This window comes from Pinus tabuliformis, chromosome 1_1, assembly GCF_031772625.1.
Source record: "Pinus tabuliformis cultivar Carrire ecotype Pingquan chromosome 1_1, CPIR1, whole genome shotgun sequence".
NCBI lineage: Eukaryota > Viridiplantae > Streptophyta > Pinopsida > Pinales > Pinaceae > Pinus > Pinus tabuliformis.
In genome coordinates, this window is record NC_142297.1 from 106,540,175 (window position 1) to 106,566,315 (window position 26,141).

General features: G+C 38.3%; 1 pseudogene; it reads right to left on the minus strand.

Moving 5' to 3' along the window:
* LOC149211869 (glucan endo-1,3-beta-glucosidase 13-like) overlaps positions 1-16,515 on the minus strand; it is a 21,329-nt pseudogene extending 4,814 nt beyond the window's left edge.
* Between the last annotated feature and the right edge of the window lie 9,626 nt (positions 16,516-26,141).

Below are 26,141 nucleotides of genomic sequence, written 5' to 3' on the forward strand. Positions count from 1 at the left end.
TGTCCTGATCTGAGAGATATGCCAACCAATGCTTCTAGAGCCACAGTTTGGAAAAATAAAGGAGATTGAGCCTTCAATCCTTTCACAGATGTATTACCATGACTCCATAGGTGGCAGTTACTAGTCCAACTGTTCCACTATTCTAGGCCTTCAACTGAGCCCTCCATGTGATAGTTTCGACGTCTGATCTCCACAGGACTGTAGCTCTGAGAATATATTACAGGTCTGGCTTTTTTCAACACATGTCCAAGATGAAAAACATCCACAGGTTTGTCCTCATGTCCTCCATTGTTTTACTGTATTAAGTTTGAGTTTTTTTTCTTACGCTGATTATAATTCGATTGACCCAAAATAATATGCATTATTAAGGTTGCCACCATGTCTGAGACTTTCACACTGATTGTAATTCGGTTGACCCAGAAATAATATGAAATATTGAGGTTGCCACCATGTTCGAGACTTTCACGCTGATTGTAATTCGGTTGACCTAGAAATAATATGTGTTACTATATTCTTTGTCACTTAAGTTCATGAGATGTAAACTTTGCCTTTTTTTGTACTCTGTATTTCTTTACCGAAATCCTATGTATTTTGAATAGGTTTGTGCCATAATATATATGCTATCCATGTCCAAAATGTGGAGCTGACCAGTCACGTTGAATTTGAAAAGTCGACAAAAACAATTTTTAGTTATTTTTTTTAAAATATTTCCATGGGGCTTGTGCGTATTAGCCAATTCGAAAGAAAACCATCCCGTGCCACTTTCGCTGTTTTTTGGAGTGAATTATCGCAAATGTGGTGACCATCGAGGAGTGAGTGTGTATTGTGTGTGGGGACCATTGTATGGGTTTGATGGGACCATACGTATGAAAATATTTGTAATAGAAATGTAGTATATAATGGTCATGCCCCCCAATATAACCCATCAATACTAATTTTATTAGTGTATCCTTTTATTAATATGCTTTAGGGTTAGGGTTATAGGTTTGTAACATATTAGGGTTTTCATTAGCCATTAGGGTTTTATTAATAAAGGCTAGGCTTTGCTCATAATCATGCTAGGGTTTCTTATTTTAGGGCTTCAGATGTAGGGATCCCTTGTAGGGAGGGTATGCACACAGGATTAAAGTTTAGTAAAGCTAGGATTAGGGTTATGAATCATAAGAATATTTTCCATCTCGATAATGCCATATTGTCATCAATGACAACCTTGATTAACAATCTCCCCCTTTGTCATTGATGGCTATATTCTTGTCCTTCCAACATTCTCTCCCCCTTTGACATCAATGGAAAATAGGGTGCCAAGTACTCCCCCTGTCACGCTAATTCTTATCAATAGTAGTTTTTCATAGTTATGTTACTCCCCCTGTCATGGTGCCCTACTCTTATGAAAATGATTATTTAATGTGATGCAAGAGAAATAACCCCCATCTTTTGGCGAAGATGTTCAAATGCTTCTCGAGGAAGAGGTTTTGTGAAAATATTAGCAATGCTCCTTGGTATTGATATATTCCAACTTCATGTTTTGTTGAGTTACTTGTTCACGAAGAAAATTATACTTGATTGGTATATGTTTGGTCTTTGAGTGCATCACTGGATTTTTTCTGAGAGTGATAGCACTTGTGTTATCGCAATAGATGGTGATTGGTTGGTTGGTATCTATGTTAACATCCTTTAGAGCTTCCTTCATCCATAATAGTTGAGTACAACAATCTGCAGCAGCTATATACTCGGCTTCAGCTGTAGATAGTGATATGGATGTTTGTTTTTTGTTGAGCCAAGATACTAGACAATCTCCCAGGAAGAATGCATTTCCACTAGTACTTTTTCGATCATTGACACTTCTGGCCCGATTAGCATCAATGTATGCAGTCACAATAAGAGTTGAACTCTTAGGGTACCAAAGTCCAAAATCAGGAGTTCTTTTCAAGTATCTGAAAATTCTTTTTATAGCTAACAAATGGGATTGTTTAGGAGCTGATTGAAATCTTCCCAACATTCCTGCTGCTTGCATAATGTCAGGTCTTGTAGCAGTTAAGTATAGGAGGGCTCAAATTATTGACCTGTAATGAGTTGCATCTACCAGAGGAGATTCATCATATTTTCTTAATTTGCAATCTGTCATCATAGGTGTGCTCATTCCATATCTTTTAAGCATGTTTTTATGATATTTTTCTTGAGATATGAACATCCCTGATGTGGTTTGAGATACTTGTAGTCCAAGGAAGTAAGATAATTCTCCTATCATCGACATTTCAAACTCTTTTGACATATTTTGAGCAAACTTATGGCTCATCTCATCATTATTTCTAGCAAAAAATCAGATCATAGACAAGAGTGACTAGTAACTTATCCTCATCCATCTTCATGTAGAGATTACTTCCTGCCACCCCCTTATTGAAGCCTTGTTGTTGTAGATAGTGATCCATTCTTTCATACCAAGCTCTAGGAGCTTGTTTCAACCCATATAATGCCTTTTTCAACTTAAAAACAAAGTCTTTTCCTTTTGCTATATTAAACCCTTCTGGTTTCTCCATGTAGACTTCTTCCTTGAATTCCCCATTCAAAAATGCTGATTTTACATCCATTTGATAGATTTTGAATCCTTTTGAGAAAGAAAATGCCAAGAACATCCTTATAGATTCCATACGAGCTACCAGTGAAAAGGTTTCTTCAAAGTCGATTCCTTCAATTTGTGAATAATTTTTACAGACAAGCCTTGCCTTATTTCTGATGATTTGTCCATCTTCATTCATTTTGTTTTTGAACATCCACTTGGTTACAATTATATTTTTATGCTTTGGTCGAGTTACCAACTGCCATGTTTCATTCTTCTCGATTTGAGACATTTCTTCTTCCATGACTTTCACCCAATGAGGATCCTTACTTGCTTGAGTAAAAGTTTCTGGTTCTATCATAGATAGGAGAGAAACATCATTTTTCCTTGGTGTACTTGTCATCCTTCGTCGGGTTTGTATCCCTTTGTCTACATTGCCAATAATCTGCTCTTCCGGGTGATGTTTTTGGAGGAATTTTACCTTTGAAGGGGTTTGAGATGGTTCTTTTTCCTTTTGTTTTTCTTGATCTTTTTCCTCTTTTTCAGGTTCTTCTTCGTTTTCTTCAATGAGAGGGTCAACTTCATGATCTTTAATTTCCTTTTCTAGAAGATCTTCATCAATCTTCACATCAATTCTTTCTACTATTTTCCATAGTCGATTATTGTAACACTTGTAGGCTTTTCTCCTAGTAGAATATCCATGGAATATACCTTTGTCAATTCGAGAATCAAATTTTCTTGGTGAGTTATCATTGATTTTTATGAAGCATTTGCTTCCAAAATCTTGAAGTATTTTATTGAAGCAGGTCTTCCTTTCCATGATTCATAAGGAGTCTTCTCCTTATTTGGTCTTAGTTGAGTTTGATTCAAGGTATAAACTGTTGTCCCGACTGCTTCTCTCCAAAATTTTGGCTGCAAGTCAACTGCTAGTAACATTGTTCTTGCCATTTCTTGAACAGTTTGGTTTCTTCTTTCAACTACCCCATTTTTCTTGGGTGTTCTAGCAGCAGAGATTTCTCTTTCGATTCCATGTACTTTATAGAATTCATCAAATTCTTTTGATGTGAATTCTCCCCCTCTATCTGTTCTAAGACATTTAATCTTAGAATCCTTTTCATTTTCTACAAGAGCTTTAAGATTCTTAAAACATTCAAATTCTTCGGATTTACATTTTATGAAATATACCCACATCATTCTAGTATAGTCATCAAAAAATAAAGCAAAGTACCTTTCTCCTTGGAGCATCAGAGTTCTAGTTGGTCCACATAAATAAGCATGAATGATCTCCAAAGGTTTTGATGTAGATAACTCCTTGGTCTTGTGGTTGGTTCTAGTTTTCTTTCCATGTTGACATGGACCACATACACCTTGATTTGGCTTGAATAACTTTGGGATGTCTCACACTGCATTGATCTTTTCAATATATTGATCAAGTTATCGAAACTTGTATGTCCCAATCGCTTGTGCCACAACCAACTTTCATCTGTTTGACTTAGGCAACATTTATCTTCTTGAATTTTGTTCAAAATGTAGATTTTATCTGATGTTCTAACTCCTTTTGCCACAAGTTCTCCTGAGGAAGAGTTCCTTATTTCACAATCTTTAGTGCTAAAGACAACATTATGTCCTTGATCACAGATTTGGCTAACACTCAAGAGATTGTGTTTGAGCCCGTCTACTAGCAAAGCATTTTGAGCCTTTTATTTTCTATTAATAAGGGTAGCAGTTCCTTTTCCAGCAATTTTGGTAGGTCCACTTCCAAAGGATACATTTCCTTCCTTTTTTTTCAATGAGACAAACTTCCTTTTGTCACTTGTCATATGTCTGGAGCACCCACTATCCATAAACAATGATTTTCATCACTATGAGCACATAGAGCCAGGCCACATTTATCCGTATTAGGATTCTCACTTTTTTCTTCTTTTCTTTTGAGGGGGCAAATTTGTTCATTATGTCCATTATCATTACATAATGAGCAAATTGGGTCAAATTTGGCCAAAGAATCAAAAGAGTTGTAGGTATTGATTTGTCCTTTCCCTTTGAGACCATATGGTTTGTTTGTTTGATCCTTCAATTTTGGTGTTTCATTCTTATGAGCCATGCAATGTTTAGCTTGATGACCAAATTTTTTAAAATAATAACAATGCCCAAAGAAGATAGTTTGGTACCTGTTGTAATAGCCATGATTTGAATCATTCTTCCTTGGAGTTACTCTTTCTTCATTCTTTGAGATGGGTCTTTGATGAAATTATTTTTCTTCCTTTGGGTTGCTGGAAAGTATGTTGACATAACTTTTCGCATTTTCCTTAGTACTTGATGATTCTCCTTTAAAACCTATCCCGGATTTGTCATATTGAGGTTTTTGAGCAGTTATGATAGTGTCAAATGTTTGAGAGCTTTCCCAACTCTTTTTGACTTGCTCCAATTTCTTCCTCAGAGATACTATTTCAGCTTCATGTTTTTCACAAATTTCTTCCTTTTATTTTAGCTTATTTTTCAAGAGGTCTTCCCTTATTTTTCCTTCCTCCTTTTCTACTTTGAGAGAAATGATTTTATTTCGTAATTTATCATTTTCTTTAATGGCACTCATTAACAATTCATCTACATTTACTTCTAGTCCTGAATCATCATCATTTGTAAATGCCATGAATAATACTTCTTGGCTTCCACCATAGTCATTTTCTTCATCTGATTCATCATTACCTCCTTTGCGATGAGGGATATTATTAGTTGATTTCTTTTTGATGACTACAAATTCATCTTCATCAGTATCATCTTGCTTAGAGAAGAAATTCTTCTTATTAAACCCTTTCTTTTTGTATACCATCCTTTTAGATTCCTCCTCATCATCACTATCATGCTTATGAGGACATTTTGCAGCATAAAGACCTATTCTTCCACATTTGAAACAAATAAGAGGGCACTTACCTTTTAGCTTGGATCCTTTCTTTAGTCTTCATACAAATTGTGCCAATTTAGATTCAACGTCATATTCATCACTACTGGTATTCCATCCTTTCCCCTTTTTTAATTTTGAGGCCTTGAATGCTGCATCTTTGGAAATTAGGATTCCTTTTCTCATTTCATAGGCAATGAAGATTCCATGAAGTTCATCCATCTTGAGAGTATCTAGGTCATTCATTTCTTATATAACACTTACTTTGGAGTCAAATCTGCCAGGGAGAGATCTTAATACCTTTTGAACAACAATGCTTTCTTCAATATTTTCTCCCAATCCTTTAAGAGAGTTAACCACTTTAGCTACTCGGCGAAAGTATGATTCAATATATTCTTCATCATCCATTTTCAGACTTTCAAATTGCCTTCTATGAGTTTGAATTTTTTCCTTCTTAACTTTGGATTCCCCATCATATAAGCTAACCAGCTTATCCCATACTTCTTTGGCCGAGTCACAATTCATGACTTTTGTATATTCAGAATCAGTGATTCCACTAGTGATGGAATTTAAGGCTTTTGCATTTTCAATGTAAGCTTTCCTTTCGTCTTGATCAGTTGGAAGAGTGGAAGGAGCTATGTACCCATTCAAAACCGAATGCCAAACTTCAGGTCCAAGGGGCATTAAGTAGTAGGACATTCCTTTTTTCCAAAAACCAAAATTTGTGCCATCGAACAAAGGAAGCCTTCCTGACTCTTCTTGATTTTTCAATATGAATAAGAATCCTTCTTCCAGTTGTTAGGCTGATTTTGAAGAAGCTGGCTCTGATACCAATTGTTGGAAATACTAAGAGGGGGGTGAATCAGTATTTTATTTCAAATGTTATTGTTATCAGTTAGATTCTTCACAATTTAATCAGAGAAATGTATAAGAATAATTTTATTGAGTAAAAGAAAAGAATAAATACAATGTATGATAATTATTCCCAAGAACCAACTTGGTTTTTGATGAGGATCCGACCTCTAGGTCTTTGACCCTATCTCATCCAAGGAACCTACCTTGTGTTTATGAGCACCAACTCCAAGGACACGAATCATGTTGTTTTTAATAGAGAATGTACATAAAACTTACTTGAAATGCTTCATTGTCTTCACCTTTCAGCTTGACTAGAATTTCCACTGTCTTTACTTCATTGTACACTTGTCATCATGTCCTGATCTAAGAGATATGCCAACCAATGCTTCTAGAACCACAGTCTGGAAAAATAAAGGAGACTAAGCCTTTGATCCTTCCACAAATGTATTACCGTGACTCCACAGGTGGAAATTACTAGTACAACTGTTCCACTGTTCTAAGCCTTCAACTGAGCCCTCCACGTGACAATTTCGACGCTTGATCTCCACAGGATTGTAGCTCTGAGAATATATCACAGGTCTAGCTTTTTTCAACACAGGTCTGAGGTGAAAAACATCCACAGGTTTGTCCTCACGTCCTCCTCTGTTTTACTGTATTAAGTTCGATTTTTTTTCTTACGCTGATTATAATTCGAATGACCCAAAAAAATATGCGTTATTGAGGTTGCCACCATGTCTGAGACTTTCACATTGATTGTAATTCGGTTGACCCAAAAATAATATGTGTTACCAAGGTTGCCACCATGTCCGCGACTTTCACGTTGATTCTAATTCGGTTGACCTAGAAATAATATGCGTTACTGTATTCTTACTCAAGTTCACAAGAAGTGAACTTTGCCTTTTTTGTACTCTGTATTTCTTCGCTGAAATCCTATGTATTCAGAATAGGTTTGTGCCATAATATATATGCTATCCACGTCCAAAATGTGGAGCCAACTAGTCACGTTGAATTTGGAAAGCTGACAGAAACAATTTTCAGTTAATTTTTTTTAAAATATTTCCATGGGGCTTGTGCGTATTATCCCATTTGAAAGAAAACCTTCCGTGCCACTTTCGTTGTTTTTTGGAGTGAATTATCGCAAATGTGGTGACATTAGAGGAGTGAGTGTGTACTATGTGTGGGGGCAGTTGTATGGGTTTGATGGGACCATATGTATGAAAATATTTGTAATATAAATGTAGTATATAATGGTCATGCGCCCCCCCTTTTTATTATTATTTTTTATTCATGTCTTTATAACCCATCAATACTACTTTTATTAGTGTATCCTTTTATTAATATGCTTTAGGGTTAGGGTTATAGGCTTGTAGCATATTAGGGTTTTCATTAGCCATTAGGGTTTTATTAATAAAGGTTAGGCTTGGCTCATAATCATGCTAGGGTTTCTTATTTTAGGGCTTCAGATGTAGGGATCCCTTGTAGGGTGTGCACATAGGATTAGGGTTCAGTAAATCTAGGATTAGGGTTATGAATCATAAGAATATTTTCCATCTCGATAATGCCATATTGTCATCAATTACAATCTTGATTGACAGTTTGCTCATAAGGTCAAGTTGTTGGTTAGCCCACCCTCTGATGTGTTAAGTTTGGCCCTATGTGAAGTTCTTTTTTATTTTTTCTTTGAATCCCTCAACCGATTCTCTTTTTGGCCAAGCAGTCGCACTGATTAGGCCTAGCATTGCTAGTTGTAGCCTAGCCATTCGTGCCGATCATGCCGATTAGTGCTAGTTTTAGCCCAAAAAGCGTGTCGGTCTTTGAGTTATGAAAAAATCAGAGTTTTTTCCCATTCTAGTGCCAATATGTCGTGACCCTCAGACTCTCTTCTTCCGCCCAGAGGTGACTAGGATGCTTTGTTTGCTGGATTTGATTGATTGATTGACTTGAAATTTCATTGCTTGATTGTTTGAGTTTCTTGGATGGTTTCTATGATCCTAGGGCATCTAGGTCAATTACGTTCATTTGTTAATTCACTCATTGTTTCAAGTTTCTGATTTGCTGCTTCGTTTAATCCATCTTTCATTCGAACATCTTCATTGCTTCATTTTCAATTGGATTAGTGAAAGAGTCTTGTTTGTTCTCTTATTTCGAGTGTCTCTTTTTTCTTTCCAAGCACAGATTACATTGCTTGGTTTCTTGATTGAAGAATTTGTGTGTTTTGTTTGTTTGATTCAGGGAAGAAGTTTCTTTTAGTTTCATTTATCATGCTTTGGATTTGATCGATGCTTGTTTGTTTGGAATTTGAAAATTTTCATTAAAGTGCTTTATGTGAAATATTCATTTTTCATTTTGTGAAAAGAAGAACATCATTCTAGTTTACTTAAGTGAAAATATTACATTAGTAGCGTTATTGAGAAGATAGAATTGCATCATCATAAGCATAGGAAATGAAATGAAACTTATTTTTTTGTTAAGGGAATATTAAGTGCATTTAGGACATGTATTAGTGAAATATTTCATTCTTTGATTGTTGCATTGATTGTGTGCTCTCTATCCCTAAATTAGTGTTAACTTTCATCGAAGAAATATTTCTTTTCTCATACAGGAGTAGGGCCTTGGAATTGAAAGCTAATTCAAGATCAACCATTAAAATTTATTGAATTAACATAAGGAAGCATTGAAACTTAATGCTCACATTTAGTGGTCTAGGCTAGAGATGTGTTCTAGCATCTTTAAACCTAGCAGCTGTCGTTCGCTTTGGCATTAGACAATGCTAGTATGAACTTGTGCTCCCCGTACCATCGCGTATATAAAGGGAGACCCAATAGGTTTGCAATCCTTTATCCGTAGGAAGCCAAGTCTTCTGCCTTTTAAATGTGATACACCGAACACAACATTCAGGGAGATTGCGTGCCCATACTTCTTGGTTCGTCGGGAGGTATTCTGCAATTCACGGTTACTTGGTAATCCTTTTCCTAGATTATCCTCAGCAGTCATTTTGGTATTTTTTACTCTTTAAATTTAAAATATCATCGAGCACTTGTCCTTTCAAGCTTGTTAAATCTGAAAGTGACTAGAGTAACCTTTCACCCTTTTCTCGACTCTTAAAATATGAAAAAGTAAAGTTTTGTTTTAGTGTCTTAAAATTAACTACCCACAAAATATTCTTGGTTAAAGTTGTCTTCCTTAATGATTCTTTAGGGTCATTTCCAATGGCAACATTTCCTGAGTCCACCAGTCAATGATTCCCCTCAGATGGGAATCCTGGTCCTTTTCCTTCTATTGGAAGTGCTAGTGCTCCTTATATGGCAATGTTGTCCCTCCCTGGTTTAACCATTGGTTTACCTATCTGGTTATTTTAGACCTTGGTGGTCCTGAGTGTCCCAACTCCTGTCCAGCCATCTCCTTCATTTGAACCAGATCATGTTGATTCTAAAGTTGACCTCTCACCTTCTTCCCTTATTTCTTCATCTTCCTCTTCTACTTCACTTGGTGAAAGTTTGAAATCCAGTAACTAGGAGGCTAAGAAGAATAAGAAGATGATGAAGAAGAAGTCATATAAGCGAGAGGCCAATCGTGCAACTATTGCTCCAAATGCACCTCCTATAGACAAACCTTTCGATCCTCCACGGAAGGTAAAATTCCCTTGCAGGCTATGTAAGGGTGACCACCTCCTTTGAGATTGTCTTGGTATTCCTAGAGTCTTAGAGGTATGGTCTCAAAATTTGGATCGACCATCCCCATCGACCTCTGGAGATCATGTCGATGCTACACCCTCGGCTAGCAATGGTAAGAAGAAGGGAAAAATTAAATTCCCCTATAGGTTATTATTCTGAGACATTTAATTCTGCAGTAGTTAACTATCCCACATATGATAAGAATTGTATGCATTAGTACATAGTCTGAAAAAGTGGAAACATTACTTAATGGGCAAAGAAACAGTTAGACATACTAATCATCAACCACTTTAATATCTACACTCCCAAACTAAGTTGCAACAATCAAGACATTATAGATGGATGGGTTTTCTACAACAGTTTCATTTAGTCATCAGATATAAAAAGGACATACACAATAAAGTTGAAGATATGTTATCTAGACCCATTATAAATGCATCTACTATACTTAAGCATAATTCTGTGTTACATGAGAGCTACATTGAACAATATGCTCAAGATATAGACTTTAAAGATGTATATGTGTTAAGTTATGGTATGTTCTATGCTTATAGCAGTTTACTTTTCTTTATTATTATTATCCCAGATTAGCAATCACATATACATAAAGTAAAGTGTAGATAGAACATTAAACGATCGATAGAAAACAAGCCAAGACAAGAGACACAAGATGTGGTGGCTAGCCAAGGACAAACCCCACAATGTGTGGGGAAACCTTTGATCAAATCTTCTTTTATCTTCAATAATTCAACAGAGAGAAATCGTACAATAAATCTGATTTATATCAGCAGTAGCAAACCCTAGATTAGCAGCATTAGCATTAGCGACTTCATTATCAAACTAGGGCAGACGATATCTCACAAACCAACCGTCAGATCAGCTTGATTCCACCACCAAAAGTTGCGGCTTCCAGAGGAGGTTCAGATGAACCTACAACGCAGTTCAGATGAGGAGATCTTCTAGTCCACGCAGGTCAAACTTTACTTCTGCAGTTGCAACTTCAGTTTCGATAGCTTCCAGCTTTAAACTAGGGCAGTTGATATCTTGCAAACTGTTCGTCGGATTGACTTGATTCCACCACCAAAAGTTGCGGCTTTCAGAGGAGGTTCAGATGAACCTACAACATATTTTAGATGAGGATATATTCTTGTCCATGCAGGTCAAACTTTACTTCTACAGTTACAGCTTCAGTTTCGGCAGCTTCCGGCTTTAAACTAGGGCAATCGATATCTTGCAAACTGTCCATCGGATTGACTTGATTCCACCACCAAAAGTTGCGGATTTCAGAGGAGGTTCAGATAAACCTACAATGTAGTTCAGATGAGAATATCTTCTTTTCCACGAAGGTCAAACTTTACTTCTGCAGTTGCAGCTTCAGTTTCAGCAGCTTTCGGCTTCACATGTGTGAGGGAGAGACCCTTTTCTGCGCAGTACAAAAGAGATTCTTTTCTGCGCAGTAGAGAGAGAGAGATGTGATGAGATGAGTGAGTGCAAATGAGGAAAAGTCCTCTTGTATTTATACACAACTGATGATGTTTGAATAGATGTGACTGTTGGGCTTCTGAGCCTACATGAGTTGTAGGTCGGCTTGATAATAATTCCATAGTCAAAATAAATTCATATCTCCATGAATACTTATCGGAATCGGATGTTCTTTATATCAATCCTACACCTCTCGACGAGATGAATCTAATAAAAATATTATCAACCATGAATAAGATGACCCACATGAATTTTTTCCCTAGTTGCCAATTTTAACACTCCCTCTCAACTAGGGATAACTTCAGCTGCAATCTGTCTATCGGTCGTTACTATTCATCCATCAAATGCACTTCCCTATACAGCTTGACCCTTGCCCTACTCTGCTCTATTCTGCTTATTCTTCTTTGTCTTGTTCTGCCCTGTACTGATCTGTATGGCTCTGCTCTGTTATGCACTGCTCTGCTTTGTTTTGTTCCGCTCTGCTTTTGTTCGAATTATGAAGAAGAAGAAATGATCAAGGATGTATCATACTAACTCAAAGTCAGTCTCAGAGTATGTAACACTAGTCCCAGACCAGTCTCAAGTGACTCGAAGTCAGCATTATAGTATGTACAACTCCTACCACTGGTCCTAGACCAGCAACATCCTTCACTGACTCAAAGTCAGTCTCAGAGTGTGTATCACTGGTCTCAGACCAGTCTCAACCGACCCGAAGTCAGTGTTATAGAATGTACCACTCCTACCACTGGTCCCAGACTAGTATCGTAGTCTTAGAGAGTCCAAGACCAGTCTCAACCAACCCAAAGTCAGTGTCATAGTATGTACCACTCGCACTGGTCCCAGACCAGTATTGCACTGACACGAAGTCAGTCTCAGAGTATGTACCACTGGTCCCAGACCAGTCTCAACCGACCCGAAGTCAGTGTCATAGTTATCCTTCTGTAGTTACACTCATTCCTGATTCTCTGTATCATCCAAAATCATTACATCCCTTTGTCTCGCATTGGTGATGTGGGATACATCATGGCCCTTCTTCAATAAGGTCACTTCCTGTCGACTTCAACTCATTATATGGGAAGTTGGCCGAGAGACTCCTTTCCAGTACCTTAGAGCTTGCATGACCTAATGACAATTTCTTCACACTTGATGACAAGTTCACATCATCAGCTTCCGATCGGGTGATTTCACGGGTGTTCGACTTCAGTTCCTCATTCACATTCTATGGATTTTGCTGTTGGTACCTTGAGCCCATCATCATTATTGGTGGCTCACGCTTGTTAATAGTTCACATCATTGACCGGTAATAAAGAAATTTTATAGCATGTTCGAATTCAACACATGTATTCACATGTTAGAATTTGTACTTTGATAAGGTTGTGTTGGAGAGCAAGACCCTGGGCTCAGATTACTAAAGTCCAGGTTGCAAGGTGATGTGACATGATCATGATGATATACATGTCTCTTTCAGATGGATGTTTGCGACCATACCATGAGTTTTTATATGCGATCCTTTTGATTATTGGATGGTTATGACCATACCTTGGGTTTGATATGATCCTCTCTGCTGGATGGTTGCATCCATTCCTTGGATCCATTTTCATGATATTTCTTTGGATGGTTGCGTCCATACCACAATTCATGTATCATTTCTCAGAGTTTTCAGTGATGTATATGTATCTATGCTTGCTTGCAGGTTTTCCGATGAAGGTCTCAGGTTCCATGCATCTACTTGCAAAGCATTTCACCCCTCACTCTAGTTTAGCCTTCACGCTTTAGGGGGCATCTGTTACACAAAATTTTATCACTGTCCCTATACTCCCCGTTCCTCGATCCTGGAGGACCTCTACAGTGACCTCTATATGATTTCCCATCATGAACAACATGCCTTTACATCCCTATTCATGAGTAGAACATCCCCCTCTTGCAGCATTTCCCAAGAATCTTCCTTCAATCCCAGTTTTCAAGACCAACGCTAGTGCTCAGTTTCTTCCTCGTGCCAATTTGTAGAGTTTGAAACCAGGCCTAACGCCGAATGGTGCAAGTGATCCCTTCACCCCTCGCGTTGACCCTCTTTTGGCAAGTTTTTAAAAATGGAGTCAAAGCTTCCAGATCTAGAAGCTTTGTGAGCGGGAGTCTAGTAAATGGTTGGGCTGGATAGAGCCGAGAGAGTCTATTTGGGCTCCTTTCCCCTATTAATATGGAAAAAACCAAAGACATAAGCCCTCTCCCATCATAAGAGGAACCATCTCCCCTCCATCAAAGCTATATAAAATCCTCCTTTTCGAAGCTGAACTAGTCTTTTTTGGAGCTTGAATAACCAACAAGATATTTATATTTTTTTTTTCCTTCTAGTTTATGGGTGTAAAGGGAGAATAATGTGTTTGGTTTGGTTTTGAACTAAAGGGAAGAAGCCTTAAACTTTCATTGAGGCTAACCATGAGATGCTCGAAGTGGTGTTGGAACCTCGATACGTTGGAGGAGACTTGCAACGTCAAGGCTTTGGTTGTATCTCTTTCTGAGCTTTATATCAATTCATCTAATGATTTATTTCCTACATTGAGTGTCTTATTACATTTAATGGCTTAAGATTCCTTGACTTTTTAAGTAAATTGAATGTGATTGTATGCTATTACATTTGTCGTTGTCTCTTGTGTATTTTTTAAAGGTATTTGAAGGAGAAGAACTCAAAATAAGCTACAGCAAAGGAATGAGGTCATCATCAAGCGGAGTAATGTTCTAAGAGGTAGGCCCTCTTATTCGATTCTAGTTTATGGAAGTTTTCATTAGGTTGTTCCGTTTTCGGCTAGACCCACTCTAGGGCTAGAGGGATCACCTCTGTCCGTAGAGGAGATTTACGTACTCCACACCAGCCCAGATAAAGCATCCCATGATCAATTGTATCCTTTTAATAACTTCCTTAGGAAGTAGAAAAAGGTGCATCCAATATATTGCTACATTTTGGAGTATTTCTTTCAACATGATCATCCAACCCCACATTGTCAACCATCTGTGTTTCTAGCAGTCAAGTTTCTTATGAAACCTCTCTACCAGCAAATCCCAATCCTTATTACAATAATTGTTTGGCTTCAGGTTGAAACCAAAGTATGTGATACCTTCATCAATGTGTTTGTATCCAACCCCAAATAGTAGACTAATGTCCATAATCTCTGGCCCTGCAATACCATTGTGTATAAGAACTTATTTCGGTCCATTCATACATAGTTCCAATGCCTTTCCAAATGATGAAATACTGTTATGTAATATTGTCCATTTAGAAACAGTATCTTGTCCTCCAAATAATAGGTCATCAATGAAAATTAAGTGAGTGATATCAGTCTATCGAGATACTCTAATCCCAGAAATAATGCCTTGAACTCTTGCATCTCTTACTTTCAGACTCATATTGTCAATAACCAATATGAACATCATCGACGACAGTGCACAATCCTGTCTCAAACCCCTACGTGTCGAGAACAAATGTGTAGGAAATCCGTTTATGATGACAAAAAAATTCGTTGTCTTGATTTAGGCCATAATACAACAAATGTTCATAGGTGACATACCTACTGTGATTAGGACCAGTTTAAGAAATTCCAAGTCTATACAATCATATGCTTTAGTCAAATCCACCTTGATAAGGAAATAATTAAGTTTTCGGGTTTTATTAAAGTGCATAATCTCCTGAGAAATACCAATGGCATCTTGAATCTATCTGACCTCAACAAATCCAAAATTCTCCTCAGTGACATGTCTAGACAGAATCAATTTCAACCTCGAGCGATCAGAAAAGAGATCAATTTATACACCATGTTTCATAGTGAAATCGGCCTGAAATCCGCAAAGGATTGTGGATTTTTCTTCTTAGGTATGAGAGCAATAAAAGTGCCATTGATTGTCCCTGGAAGGTGTCTAGCAAGGCCTTGGGTCTGAGCGGGGTTCTAGAATTGGAGAGGACATGATTTACAAGGTTTCCATTGTAGGTCGCAACATTGTCAAGGCAAGCACTGGTTTCGTCCTCGTCACCCTTAGATGGCCACCGAGTATTAGTCACGACAATTTCGAGTTTCTTGTAGATAAGAGTTGACATTACAAAGAACACTACATTGAACTTTGTGTCAAAGAGGTTGGTGGATAGGAAACCGGTGTTGATGTCTTGGAATCTGGCATTGGGGCAAAAGAGTGCATAGTCTAGAAAATATCGTCAGCGTTGGCATTGTAGGAAAATAAAGGGCAAACATTGACCATGAGATAGGATCTCGTTTGGGTCAGAAAGTCGAACATGTGCTTTATCATGGTCTTGATAAAGTTTCTCTTGAAAGAACCAATTGAAGGTAGGTAAGAGCTCTTGAGCTCACTGTTGGAAATGGGGCTCGACACTTTGACAATTCCATCGAGGTTGTATTTGAAAAGAGCATTGTAAATATTCGTCACGGTAGGGACAAGGGAGGAGGTTTCTTACTAGACCTCCCCTAGTCTACTAAACTTAAAACCAATGCGTAGATATTAGTCCAAAATGTAGGAAACCACGTTCTTCTAGACCCAGACATAGGCTTGTGAAAGACAACGAGAAATGTAATAGAATTACTCATTGGGAAGGGAAATTGTGATTTTAATGTTGGTACCACTAAATGCATGGAAAGTTGCACGGTCGGTGTTGTGGAACTTCATCTTGTTGATGCCTTGACTCTTGATCAACTGCACTACCTTGGAAGTTTAGAGAAGATTGACTGCTACACAACCATAGTTGATTCCCACAGTGGAATGCCCTGTAAATAAAAAAAGAAATATTTTTTTCTCAGTCAATCGTAGAAATTAAAGAGAAAACCCTTGAAGAACCAAGAAAATTCACTTTCCCAGCTGTAGATGCAATGATAATCAAAACATTTTAGGCTCAAAATTTTGAAGAACCAAACAATAAAATGCATTTTTATCTGGTTCTTAGCTACAAAGGCAATAACAATCGGAGAAATTAAATCCAAAAACATACACAGACCGACTGCCAAACAATTATATGGAGCGATATTCGATAAGTTGAACATGATTTGTCCCATTTTTTGGGCAATATTTGTTTTAATTCATTCCACATAAAAAAAAAACTAATTCGTGCTTACAGTAAAAAACATTAATGTAAGGTGTTTAATGGGTAGCACAATTTTCGTATTATGAGATTAAATTTGATTCAAATTCGAAATAGTGTTTAAAACAAGAAATTAGATTCAAATTCACAGTCAAACCAACCGAAAAGAGAAAAAAAAAAGATTAATGTAAATTTTTTATTTTATGCGATCACACTCATGTAAACCAAAAAGATACATGTGCACGAAATCACGATAAACAACAAGAAGCATTTGTGACAATGAATACATTCACCTCATAATCTCCTATGTTATTGCCAGATGTTAGAAAAAAATACAATTGCAGTAATGATGTGGGGAGAGAGACTATATCCAGTAGCTTGTGAAAGAGGGTTATATGTATCCTTGTAATGGTTCATTTGAAAATAAAAAGTCTGTGCACCAAATGGATTTAACTATTACATAGCCATCTTCATATTGTAACAATAGTAACATAGTCATCTCTGTATGACCATAAATTGATTTCATTTAAAATTGTTTTATATCCTTTAATGATCAGTCACCAAAGAAAACATAAATAGTTGAGGATTCAAGATCTTCCAATTTGTAGTGTCCGTGCATTCGCTGAAATTGACTTCTATGAAAACTGGGGTGTTCAATTGAGTGTATAGAATACATGCTTTACATTAAAATTTTGGGAAAACATCAAACACAAATGAAAATTTTGTGTTTCGGACCAAGTAAGCACTATTAAAATTTTATGCTCCCGACCAATTAAAATAATTATTCGAACTGGCGACCTCACTATTTCTCAAAGAAACTATGAGACCTACACGCTAATGAGTGTATTTTACTTTTCCATAAAAGTTGGAAAGTGAGAAAAGTAAGTTATGTTGGAGCTTGCTTGGTTATGATGAGCTCCGCACAAACATATTCACGGAGTTATGTTGGCATTATGACATAGGTTTGGCACTATGGCACATATGTTGTCCTTGATGGCAACTCACTCAGATGGAAGTTCTCAGTTCAGGCTCTCAGAATGAAAGAAAAAGAGATATACGTAGGTTCCCCCTAAGCAAGTCGCGTATACACGCAGGTTCAACGATCAAAAGGCACGTATACGTATGCACACACTTTCATGCAGCGAAAAGCGCGTACATGTGGGAAAACTTATTGTTGGTCCATGGTATTTAGTCCTTGGTATTTGGACCTATGGTTTTGGACCATGATATCTCGTTTGAAGTGTTGAACCCAGGTATTGGGTCCATGGTATTGATTCTCTATGGTTTTGGACCATGGTATTGAGTAAAGCCTAAGGCTATAAAAGGGGAAGGAGATCATTAGGCAAAGGCATTGATTGAAGGATTGAATATCTTATGAAGAGCAAGATCTAGAATCGGGTTGTGGTGCATTGCTGGATCTGAACCAAGGAGGAACCTGAGCACTAAAAGATGGATAAGTTCTATTGATGCGTCAAGATCTTAAGGCTTGAATAGTAGTATCATTGTGTGATTTTTGATCTGTTATAATTGGCGCATTATTAGATATTAAATCTGATAATCTGGGTATAACTGATGTCTGAATAAGTGAAAAGGGTAAATTATATTTTATAGATCTGTATGCAGGTTCGACACATCAGAGGCGCATATACATGCGGGTTCAGCAAGTGAAGACAGTGTATACGCTAGTTAGCCTTAATACAGCTTCGTATGTACACAGGTTTCTGCATATTGAAGTAGCGTACGTCTCATGAAATATGTTTTAGCTACTTCTATTTATTGCTACACTGTTCTGGGTTCAGAATTGGTGTCTGGTTACTGTTACTGATTTCTGGTTACAACAGTCTGAGAAGTGATTGGTTGATTCAGTAGTGGTTTGTACAAAGGAGATTGGTTGATGCAGATATACTTGATGTTTGATTGATGGATCCAGTCTGAAAATTTATGAAACGTGGTCCCTGGAAGAAAAGAGAAGGTTGTAGCCTTTTGTAGGTCAGCACCTACATACTAGTACCTCAGCTAGTACAAGAGCTAAGGGGGTTGTAGCTCCCTTCCAGGAGAAGCTGGAGGACGAGAGAAGGTTGTAGCCTTCTTCAGGTAGCAGCCTGCGTACTGGTATAAGACTGCACTAGTATAGATACATTGTAAAAAGAAGTTTCTAATTTAAAGAAGATAGAGATGAATTGCAACAGGTGGTTTTCACCCACATTGGGTTTCCACCTTATATCTTGTGTTCTTATGTGTGACTGCTTGTTCTGTTTTACTGTTCCTGGTTACTGTTTATATGGTTTGATGCACAGATTAATGATCAATATCTGAAGAATATTTTAATTTACGAGTCTGCTAATTATACGCTAGTTTCCTTAACTGCAGTTGCTTACATACGTGGATTTTACTAGTTGAAGTAGCGTATACAAATCTGATTGTGAAATGAAAAATAATTGACCTGATAATACTGATTCACCCCCCCCTCTCAGTGTTATTTCCAACAAGTTAAGCTTCGTACCTCCATGTATCGCATTACAACACAACAATCAATATTACGTTCCAGACTAATTAATCACTAATCAATATTCTATGTTCTGAACCAATTAAAATAATTATTGTTCTAGAATGGGGATCATTTTGTATTTAAAGGATGAAATATACATGTTTTTGGTAACTCGGATTGGGGGATCAATAATTCGATGGAGCGGAATGAATGCAATGTCTTAGTATACAAAAGAATCTATATGGCAACCTCTCTAATTTTTTTTAACACAGTAGCAATTGTAATGTAGATTTAAGTGTTTTGATCTATATGAAATCCTCTGAAATTTATCGATTCAATAGCAGTGTTTGTAACACAAATTTAATTGTTTTGATCTATATGGTGACCTCTTTGAAATTTTTCGATGCAGTAGCAGTGTTTGAAATGTAGATCTAAGTGTTTTGATCTATATGCAGCCTCCTATACTTTATTTTCTCAATTTTCAACTTCTGGAAAAGTAAAATACACTCATTAGCATGTAGGTCTCATAGCATCCTTTATAAATTATTATGTCGATAGTTCGAGCCTCTCTCACCACCTACACTTTTTTTCCTTCTTTGTATACAAAAAAAGCTGTATGGCCACAACTCTAAAATTTGTTAACAAGCATGTAATGCATTCTTCTTCATTCAACTCGCATACATGTTGTTGTGTCTTTTGCGTTTGAGCTGACTTAGGTAGTAGAATGAGAAATTGTGGGTTTACTTAAGAATTCATAGACAACACAATTCAACAGAGAGACAAATCTCTAAAACAAAAATACATTACTAATGGAGAATGAAATCACACTTCACATTACACAGAGGCCTTAGCCCTTGCCTGGCCTTCCTCAAGCAAAGGAAAATACAAATTTATAGAGGAACAAGGAGGATCTAGAATCCTGCATGTGATTTAGATGAAGATCTAGAAATTAATGGGAAGTATAGTAGGTTCGGTGTGGGTGTGGTGGTGATGGCTGAAGATGGTGGGGTGTCAGGGAGAAGTCTGTGTTAGCTTCAGATTTGGATTCACGTTTAACATTCTCCCACTTGAAGCGAAATGAAGAATCATGAATCAAGTCATATCGAGTCCTACCATGCCTCTACATATCTCATGTTTATTTCTTGGTAGAATCTTCATGAGCATCTCAATAGGGTTCTTATCTATATGGATATTTTCTAAGGATAATTTTCCTTCCTCCAACACATGTAAGATCCAATGCTACCTTAAGTCAATGTGCTTGGTTTTTGAGTGAAATGTTGGGTTTTTTTCCAAGTGAATGGCACTCTGACTATCACAATATAGCACATACTTGTTTTGGTTTATTCCTATTCCTCCAAGGAATCGATGCATCTACAACATCTCTTTACAAGCCTCTATTGCAGCTATGTACTCTACCTCTATTGTAGAGATATATATTATTATTTGTAGCCTTGACACCTAAGATATTGCTACTCCTGCAAATGTATATAAATAACCTGTAGTGGACTTTCTGGTGTCCATATCTCCAGCCATATTTGCATTTGTAAATCCTTCAAGCACAATCTCATTATGACCAAAACATAAGCAATAATGACTAGTACCCTTGAGATACCTCAAAATCCATTTTACTTCTTTCTAATGTTGTTTTCCTAGATTGGCAAGAAACCTACTCACTACTCCCACTGAATATGCAATATCTAGTTGTGTACACTCCATGTCATACATCAAGCTGCCAACTGCTGAAGCATAAGGAATCCTTCTCATCTCTTCCTTCTCCTTACGATCACTAGGGAATAATTCAATACTCAGCTTCAAGTGGCCTACTAGGGGTGTACCAACTGGCTTGGCATCCTTCATATTAAACATGTCAAGCACCTTCTTGATATATTTTTCTTGTGACAACCACAACAATTTGTTTTTCCTATCACGCATGATCCTAATGCCCAAAATCTATTGATCTAGACCCAAATCCTTCATTGCAAATATTTTGCCCAAGTCTTTCTTTAACCTATTGATCATATTCTTGTCATGCCCAACAATCAACATCTCATCCACATATAAAAATAATATGAGATATTTTCTTTGATCATACCTCTTGATATAGACACAATGGTCAACTTCCAACCTGTGAAAACCATGTTCTAACATGAATGAATCAAATTTATTGTACCAATGTCGAGGTGCCTGTTTCAACCCATAGAGACTCTTCTTCAACTTCCAAACAAGGTCTTCTTTCCATTTTTCTATGAAGCCTTCTGGCTGCTCCAGATAAATTTCTTCCTCCAATTCAACATGAAGGAAATCAATTTTTACATCTAACTGTTCACATTCTAAGTCTAAAGCAGCAACGAGACCAAGAATGACTCTAATGGATGGCTGTTGTGGGGAAAAATGCCTATGCAGGATGATCCTATCCACCTAAGGTGTGACAATGCCTTAGCAACAAACAGATATAGCTATTCTGGTTTCTTCCTTTACGAAATGTGAAAGAGGGGAGATCGATAGACTTACCGTTGTCTTCCGTTTGTCCCTCGATCTAGATCCTCTTCTCTTTGGGTGTTCACAGCTACTTGCCTCCTCGCTTGCTCAAGAGAACAGCTACTTGATTCCCACGAGATCACAAGAGAACAGCTACCTGTGACAAGAGAACAACTACTTGCGACAAGAGAAGAACACAACACAAAGGCAGATATTCATATTCACAAATGATTCAGGATTAGAAGTAAATCAAATACACTAATGCAATCATACAAATACACCAGTATATAGGAGAAAACCGAGATAGCTTTATTGATTGATAACAAGGTTCAGGAAGAGATACAACCCAGAGGGCTCCAATCCAGCATCTCCTTCCCAGCATAATGGAATTCCTTCTTCAGCTCCCTTCAAAGCATTAAGCACCCAATGTTTCCAGTCTCAAACCAACAACAATTCTTTGCAATAACAAAATTCCAGCCTCTAGATCTCATGGAGGAGAGATCTATATATAGTTATTTTGGGGAGAGGATGAGTCAGCTTGAGATCTGACTAGTGTCCTCTCCCTCTCTCAGTTCTTGAGTCCACTTGGAGGTTCTTTCTTCCACTTGGAGATTTGGAACCTCTTACTCATCACCAGTCGAATTCCCTGAGGCAAGTGTCATTTTGGAAGCTTCCTGAGCATTGACACATTGAGGAATGAGCCTGCCACTTGTCCAAACTCGCTCAGCGCAGGTAGCCTTTGTTGGAGTTGACATTCAACGCAGGTAGACAGTGGAGCAGTTGACATTCAGCGCAGATGCTTAGTGGAGCAGTTGACATGATCCTGAATTGACTTGTTTTTGAGTGGTTTCAGGTGGAGAACTTCTGTGAATTGCTGTGGTTAGTTAGCCTTGTTCCTCTAGGGGTAGGAACAACATGTTTAGGGACTTTGGATCCCTTAGATTATGGACATTTCATGCTCAATGCTGTAAGGCACAAAAATGTCTATAACAGTTGCCCCCTAAAGTATGAGGCCGTTTATCGGGTGAAATGCTTTATCCAGGAGGGTCCGAAGTTCATCCATTTGCTGGGAGGAGATCTGTAATAAGATACAATACAATACATTATGATTCATACTGCTTTCATGATCTAGCTGAGGCGGGCATTCCCATGCTCAGCTTTATAAATTCATTTTTGTACATAGAACAGACGATCGTCTGATGGTAGACTGATAATTTTGGCGAAATTATCATCCTTTGAGTAGGATGATCATCTGCTGCAATGATGTACATGTCAAATGTCTTTATTTTTCCTGAATATATATCGCAGCCCGGATGGATGAAACTAGATCCGGGGTCTTCAAACTCGTTCGATCTTCACTCTAAGTACAAGTCGATCCATGTGAGAATTGCGCTGAAGTCGAACATGGAAAGACATCGCTTGATTACCGGTCAATGATGTAAACCGTTAACAAGCGCGAGAGGAATCACCGATAATGATAATGACCCTCAAGGTACTGCAGTACAATTCACGTGGTGTGAATAAAGGACTTGGCGTCGAACACCACACAAAATCTTCAGGTCGAAGGTCATTGAGGTATACCTGTCGCCGGAAGTGAGAAACTTGCCATTGAGGCATGCAAGCTTCAAAGTACTGAAGGGGTTGTTCCTAGATCAACTTCTTGGATAATGAGCTGATGTCGAAAAGAAGCGATCCGTCACAGGAGGGCCTTAATGAATCCCACATCAGTGACACGGAACGGAGCTAATGATTTTAATGGAGGTGAAAACGATCTGTGACATATGATTCAGGGTGGCGGTCATGAATGGATGAAGGATAATGTATGGCAGTGGATGGGACACGGTTGACTCTTTCTGAACGACTTCTCTTGAACATATGGCGACACTGATGCGATGGATTGGTAGCATTACCCCAAATATGGATGGTATGGCGAGACCATGGTGATGTGACCGGTGAATGAAACAACCCAACCCGATTGTGGTACGGAGGAAAAGTGTCATGTTCAAGAGCGACCTGCTACCATCAAAGTTCTCTTTAGTTTCTCCCAATTTTTCCCCAGTCATTGCTGACCAGTACCTCTTTATTTTTGTCAAGCTTGAGGAGGATAACATATGCTTGTTCTATAACCTGCCCTTCGGGCAAGCCCATCGCTATGTTTTAATGAGCCTAGCGATAGTGAAACTCGTTCTCGTCTAAAGACAAGTTTGTCGCTACTTGATAATTTTAACGAGTCTAACGACAAGGATAACTCGGTCCTTTTCATTTTTAGAGAGTCTGAAAAGGTACATAAAGTTAACTCCAAAATTCCTTTTTCGTCATCTAATCCCTTAAGTCCGAAAAAGTATAAAACAATACAGAAGGGATGAGTTTTCGATAGTTTTAACGAGCCGAATAAAACAAGCGCTTGATCTTTTTGTGCAATAATCCCTCAGGTCCAAAAAGATTAAAATCTAGAGGAGGGATAGCTCTTCCTGTCCTTTAATGAGCTGGAAGGCCAAAACTCGGCAATCTTTTCATATTTTACGAGTCAGTTGAAAAGAGCTTAAAGAAGGCTCGTCTTTTGAGGAACGAGTGATAAACAGGGTTAGCAGCAGATTCCAGGTACAGGTTGGAATTTTCCAATCACGGCAGTGTCACAAGGATGGCTAGGTGAAATCACTCTTCGCAGCTGTTCCTCAAAATGGGTAAACAATCATATGGAGGTGAACGATCGGCCAAATGAAAAGTGGAGGTGGCAGGTGCAAACACGACCAAGGCTTTAATGGCTGACGATATTACATTCACAGTGGTTATTTACCGGGTAGGTTCATTTTTTAGTTAAAAATGAGCTTAAACACTGGAGGAAACTCTTGCTCACTGCTTATATTTATTTTTTAACGAGCATGAAGACCGCGTTAAAACTGCTCGGATCTTGCGTTTATTTTTTAACGAGCATGAACTTTATGCTAAAACTGCTCGTTAATTATATGGTCAAATTTTGATTTTTACCATGACTAGCTTTGCCCTTTTCAAAGATAGTACTGTATCATCACTTGCTGCATCAAACTAGTTAGAAATGAATAACATTTGCATGGAAATGAGAATATAACCCTAATATTTTGCTTTGAACTACGTAAAAAGCCATTAAAAGGTGTTTTTACCTCTCATTTTACCATTTCATTTGAACTTGGTTTGTTGGAGCTCTGGAGGTGCCTCTTCCCCCTTGATTTTCACTAGCTGATTCCGGGAGATTCTGTGGACGATTTTCGGCGCCGTCTGGACCAGGTAGGAGCTAAACTCTAGCTCTTTCTTTTCATGGTTTCCTTTTTCAATTCTGTGCCTGTTTTCCTGTTCCCATGAGCCCCTGGGGTTTTGATAGGGCGCTCTGCCATCAGCGCAGCCAGTCCATTCGAAACCTGCGCTGAATGTCAAGCTGCCTTAAGGCATTTTGACCTTCAACGCAGGTAGGACACTTGCCAATTGCGCTGATCTCAGAAAAGCAGTTCTATGCACAGTTTTTGATGAAATTTTGCCAGTTTCTCATCAAATCCAGGAACTTACTCTTCCTCTTGTTTGTTTTGCAGGGATCTTTGAGCAAAATGTCCCTTACATGGCGAGAACGAGAACATGAAGAGGAGGACATGATTGCCCTCCATGACCCTGTCACGGTGAACGCGCTGCGGAACTGTGGCCTGCTGAAGTTCTTCCGTATCTCTAGTATGAGAGCACAGATTTCTTTACTGCAGTATATGCTTGATGCTTGGGACCCTATTAACCAAGTATTCCAGATTAGGGGAAAATCCATCCCCTTGACCATAGTGGACATTTACTTCTTGACTGGGTTGTCAAGGCGGGGTGCCCCCATTTCTTTGTCAGGTTCGGCCCGGGGGAATGACTCCGCGAGAGATTATGTCTGCCAGTATTGCAGGGAAGGTTCCCAGCCGAGCAGAGACGGCAAGGTTGTTATCCGTGAGATCACTGACAGGTCTCTCAGGTCCATTCTGTGTACTATTGGTAGGATGGCCGGTAGCGCATCTCTACATGTTGCCAACAGATCTTATGTGCAGCACGCCTTGGAGTGTCTCCAACCGAAAGTATTCAACTGGTGTGATGCAGTACTTGTTCAGATGAAAAGTCAATTGACCAAGGTAAAGGACGGGAAGCTGAAGAACTTTGGGTATGGTTCTATTCTGACTGCCTTTGCCTTGGAGAAAATACCACTGATGCAGCCTCAGTATATCGCACACGACTTGCCTTCTCCTACCGAGCCATGCATGCAGAGATGGGTTGATCACATGTCTAGGCATGCTGGTCAATCTCAGATTACTTTCACTGATACCTTCTTCAGGTGGTTCGAGCGCCAGGAGATGGTCTATTCCGAGTACCCATATGTTGGCATGGATTTCCGAGGTGATCCGGATTTGGTGTTACCGGATGGCGAACAGTGGGGCGCTATTGGTAAAATCTTCGACCATATTACTGTTTACTGTTCTTATTTATAATGTCCTTGTGCTTTATTCTATCAAGACTTTAATCAAACTCATGTGTGCATGCAGATGTTGGTCCTGTTCGTCCAGCAGTTCTCCTGAAAGCGCCAGTTGTTGCCCCAGCAGGGGAGACTGCTGGGAGGGTTATTCTCTGCGACCTTGATGTGG